The following is a 6000-nucleotide window of genomic DNA, read 5'->3' as shown; positions in this document are numbered from 1 at the left end:
GTATTATCCCGCCTATCCTTCACATCACACTCTTGATGATATCTTTGAGGCATTTTTGAAATCACAAAAGGAAAACTCAACTCGACCAACGCTCTAAGCATCCTCGAAACTCAAGTTCAATTTACTAACTCAACTTTAAGGAAACCCTCACGGTCACCTTAACATTCATCTGTAAGGCAATAAGCACTCACGAAATGCTAACAAAAAGACCACTCTGATCAACCTAATATATCCATCAGTAAAATGCCTCTTTTTTAGAGGACTTACATAAAGGGGTTATATAAACCCTACAAAAACCATAGTATCTATCGTAATGTCCCTTCTAAACCGACACCATTAATAGTACTATGTCTCGGTCTGGACCTCCTACGGTAATTGCTACCAGTTAACTCATCTAGTTGCTACTTTAGCACATTAGGAACATCCATCTATTTAACATCAGTAGGGTACTATATTCGCATGCTTATCTATCAGCATGTCAAAAGCTCAAGTATCAGTATCTCCTAAGTAAGTTATATACATCGCAATGTAATTGAAACTAATCAAAAACAAAGGTGTACTGCTCATACTCTCAAGATCATCCTTAGCTCTAGCCTACATCGGCTTCTCTTCTCATCCTCATCAACTCTAGCCCTCCTCGGCTACTTCTCATCCTCATTATCGTTTATCATTTTATCATCGTTGGTAATTGATACTCAAGGATCAACTCGATATCTACTACACTCTTCTAGAGTCCCTGGTAGAAAACAAGCATCCGGTCAGTAGATCCGCATAGAAAATCTGGGTATCTGTAACAAATCTCATCTCCTGTGGGTCCAATGCTCAAGACAACATGTCCCATCATATTGAGTGGCTTTCTTCCTTGCTCAATCCTACCACTCGATTGGTAGCACGGGGACTAGGTGCACGATGCCATCCAGTCTAGTAACAACCATAAGACTTTAATCCTTTCATAGTCTATGAACATGTGTTTGAAAATCTGCTAGGGTATCTCTGTACCACATACTGTACGCCTCGTCCTCGTATCCGATCTTTCCTGAGTTCGATCTCACAACAGTCCACTTTCGTGCAGTGCCAACAGTCCTGGCCAACCTATAAGGAGAACTTAAAGGTGACTCTAGGAACTAACTCTACTTGGCTCCAGCAACAGAAATAAACAAAACATAACTTAGCAAAACTCCTATTAAGTAGTACTGTTATCTTAAAACTCAAGCTCAAAACATCTAAATTCTCATCTCGTCCCATCTTTACTCAGTAGGGAATCTCTCTAAACAATGATATTAGATCCCTTAATCTAAATCATCGTGACTCAGTAAGACAACTCAACAATTCTCTCTCAAAGCCATCTCCAAAGACTATGGCTCATGATACCTTCTCAAGTACCATTAAGGTTGCGTGAGCAAAACTCGCGTCACAAAACAACTCAACATATCGTACAATATCTCATTGCAGCATGCTAATAACTCATCATTAATCATGCTATTATACTCAAGCTCATAACTCAAACTCATAACTCAAACCAACAAGTACTTAAAGCAATTGCTAATTCTCTCAAGCTTTAGCTCTAAGTTCTCATTTCATCCTTCTACTTAGTAAAAAAAATCTCTCTTAACAATGACATTAGATTCCTTCATCTAAATCATCGTGACTTATCACAACTACTCAAACAATTCTCATCACAAAACATCTCAAATACATCACATCATAACTCATAATTATGCATCCTCAATCATATAACATCATATGATATAAACGCTCTCATGATTCATCATGTAACGTCAACATATGCTCTTACAACATAATAACTCATTATTAATCATGTTGTAATCCTCAAACTCAAACTATGCATCTTTAAAGTATAACATCATAACTCATCATATAACCTCAACAACATGCTCTTCAAAATTTAACGTCAAACAAACTTTGAAATTTTACATACCTCGTTGAGCCTGGTGTGATGGTGCGCTGAGCTCACGGTTGTTAATAACTATTAGTCTAGTGACTCATTCTAGACTAAACTCAAGACTTCTAATTCAGAGCTTTCCTTCGCTCTGATACCACTCTGTCACAGCCCGCCCTAACTAAGGATAGTTAAGCCGAGTGATCTACGACTAGGGATGGGGTTAAAGAAGAAGGGGAAGAAAAGGGGCGTCATTCATAGCCGTAAAACTTACTCATCATAATAAAACTCGTCATTTTTATTCATTAATACTCAATTGAAAATAGTCTATGAAAGACAGCATAAAACTTAATTAATATCATTAATCAAGTTATACATCATATGAAACCATTCTCTTAAGACTCAAAGTATGACATAACATACTATAACATCAACAACATCTTGCAGCGGAAAGTAGCTAGACATATGTATGAAGACATATTCTAGACAGGTTAACTATTTATTAACAACCCTGGAGACTCCGCTCATTGCAGCACCATCATCACATCAGCTCAACCTGCACATTTAGAAAACATATGCAGGGCTGAGTACAAAAGCACTCAGTGGGCACGTATGCCTAGGTATAAAAATACATGCTTCAAAACTGTAAATTGTCATGCCATCATAAACAGTACAGCAAGGGAGTTTTTCGCTAAAAAGGCCCAAGCTTACTAAGTTCATTTGTGATTCTTAAAGTTCGTCTGATCAGACTAAGTTCTTTTGTAATCTATCATATCTGAAACTGTGTGCCGGAGAGGTGGCCACCTCTCACGGTCACTTGACCGGCCAACCCGCTAGATGACTCACGGTCACTGGTGTACACTAGCCCTGGCAGGATAGCTATCAACTGCTCAGGACCCGAATTCGATTGCATCATTGGCAAAGCCAAAGCAGATAGATATCATACTAAAATTTAAACATTTTATGGCAAGACAACAGTTGTAATATTTTCCAGTTCAAAGATTTGTAACGAAATAACTTGTTCAAAGATAGCATTAAACTCGTTTGATAGATATATAAAACTGAAATTAACAGTTAAATCATCTCATGCATTCATTCGTATAAGAGGCCTACGACACGCAGGGGATCTCTATATACGTATAGTAAAAGTAATGCCCACCTCGTTGTGTCTCTGTATCAATGAGTAACGTCACTCTCTCCCTCAAGTCGTTACTTCCCAAAAGGACATTCATCGTTATGAAGAATTGGTGAGAAGTTATAAAAGAAACCTCGATTAATAATCTAATCTCTTTTATGAAACATTAGTATCTCTAATGTTCATCTCTCTTGATTGTTAATCAATATAACAATTATTATCTCTCGTCATTACTCATTAATTATAACATCCTTATGTTATAATTAGCAGCGCTTCAATTAAAAGAAATATTTAACACATCGAAAAGTCCACTTTCTTAGCAGATCTATTCGCTCTCATCTCGTCTAATTAACCGATTAGAAAGTTAAACTTTCCATTAGGCATGTATTTGAGTCACGGGTCAACAAGAATTGACTATGCTCAAATTCTAATTTCACTAAAAATTTCGGCATGACCTATTCATATATAATGTCAGCCACGAGATTTCAACGCGTGAATCTCACTACGTGAACTCGTCTCTCGACTCAAAACTTAACATCTTGACATCTTTTCAACGCAAACCAAACAATTCAAAATCATCAAAACTCTTTATCAGTAAACTATCATTTATACTCGACACCAATTGTTCGAGTGTCAGATACCAACATTTATGCGCGTTAATCATAACTCTCACAACTCACACCATTTAGTCATATCGTATCATCCATCAAAACAAATATAATCAAGTTGTTTTCTAGAAAGTTTTGCTGTTTTTGTGTCATCTTTAAAAATTCATAACAACCAACTCAATCATCATAAACTCTCATACCAATTGATCTCAAAAACTTCATGAAGTGTAGTTCACTCTAAAAATGGTAGTTAACCAAAAAGGTTAAAGATTTTTGGAGATATTGCTCTTTTAGTGCAGGCTGTCAAAGATTGACAGTTTCTGCCAATTTTGTTTAGGCCATTAGAAACCAAGGCAAACCTTAATAAAATTCCATCAAATTTAATCATCCAAAACTAAAGGTATCCTTGAAGATTTGGTTAAAATTTCACAAGAGAAAACGTTCATATGATCTGCCAAATAAACAATGAAACTCATACACTTTTACTGTTGGACAAATATGACAGCAGAACAGGGCAGTTTTGAAATAATAAACTGCTCTGTTTCAGAGGTCATAAAAATCGAACTCTTATGTTTTTAGAAAAGCATTGAAGTCTAGTTTCGTTTAAAAAAAAACGGTGATGCAAAATCATTCATGGATTAATAGATATAAACGTTTTTGTGAAGTCTACCAATAGTTGACAGATTCTGTCAAGGATTTTTCAAAATATCTTTAAAATAGCAAACATCATCCAAAAGACATGAAATTTTGCAGCAACGAAATACACATATCATAGATAAACATACTAAAATTTCAGAGCCATCAAGCAATGAAAACTCATCGAAACATAAGCTTGAAACTGCTGTAAAATTTTGACAGAATTCCAGTTTTAATTTCGTTCAACAATTATCATCCATAAATTGTAAATCAATTAGCATGCTCATGTGATATCGTAGAACACATATACGCAATAATATTCATTATGCAACGTCTCAAACTTCACGAATTTAAATAATCATACTCTAAAAATTTATACAATTTTCGTGCTTGGAAAAATACGAATTTAATATATATCGATTCTAGCATACCCCTAAGCACAAATATCAAGTCAAAACGATCAAACAAAAATCGAAAGACAAGCTAATATGTGAAAAACGGGGCTGCCCTCATGGGTTTCATAGCTACAGTTCGTTCCGTTCTTACTCCCTTCATTAAACATGCTCAACATTTACCCAAGAACAACATACTAAAATTTCACGACGATCCGACGTCGTTTCAAAATAAAGTCGAGAATCGACGTTTTTCGACGTCGACGAAAATCGAAAATAAAACCATCAAAACGTAGGTAAAGATCTTACCTACTTAGATACGTGATCGAAAAGATGATCGGCGCTCGTCTCGGTGCTCAAATCGGAGGTCAAAAGCTCCGTCCAAGCTTAAATGGAAAATGGCGTGTGTAGTGTGTGTTTTAGGTGTTGTGTGTGTGAATATGTGAGTTGTGTGTGTGGTGTGGGCTGATATAGCGTGAGTTAGTGAGGGGAAAGGGGTTTTGGGAGGTATGGGGGTGGTTAGGGGTAGGGTAGGTTAGATATTTAGGATATTAACCCGTTAGTCGTTAAATATCTCGTCTCGTCTCGTTTTAACAACTAACAACCCATACTCTTTGTTACTCGCCCTCTCAACCTCTACTCACTTTCATTGCACTCGTAATTCTATATAAATATAGAAAACGCAAGCTCGTTCTCAAAATTCTGATAAACGAGCTCGGTTCGTTTATCGAGAAATCCCGATTTACTATTCACTCGTCGTCCAAAAATAAAAACTTTCATTATTGGACTTGTATCGAAAAACTAAGAATATTTCTCGACGACGTGCACGTAAGATTTTGAAAGTCGACAAAAAGACGAAATAGCAGTATTTTACTATTCATCATCAAAAAGTCAAAATTTTCAAAAACGTCTTAACGGACTCAGATCTCACTTCCGAGTTCACCGTTCTCATTCAAATAATTATCTCGAATTATTCAAATACTCAAACTCAACTACGGATTTAAAATCCCACATCATCCACACATCATCAAAAGAACATCTCAACGTCTTAAAAATAACAAGGGAACTTCATATAACTCCTCATCTCTTTACAAAGTAAATCAAACAAGGGATCTAAACCTTAATTACTCAAACTCAAGCAATTAATCACGTAATCAAAAGCCCGGGTATTACAATTCTCTTCTCTACTTGTTTATTTGTTATCATGTCTCATCACTACTACAAAAGTTTACATACATAACAGTGAATAGATAACAGTTTTTTTCAAAAACCGTTATGTATGAGCGCACTTTTAGGAATAGATAACGGTTTTGCGAAAATCCGTTATCT

The sequence above is a fragment of the Salvia miltiorrhiza genome, chromosome 1 (assembly GCF_028751815.1).
Source record: "Salvia miltiorrhiza cultivar Shanhuang (shh) chromosome 1, IMPLAD_Smil_shh, whole genome shotgun sequence".
Lineage (NCBI taxonomy): Eukaryota > Viridiplantae > Streptophyta > Magnoliopsida > Lamiales > Lamiaceae > Salvia > Salvia miltiorrhiza.
The sequence above is the reverse complement of the archived record's forward strand: the minus strand, read 5'-3'. Positions refer to the sequence as shown.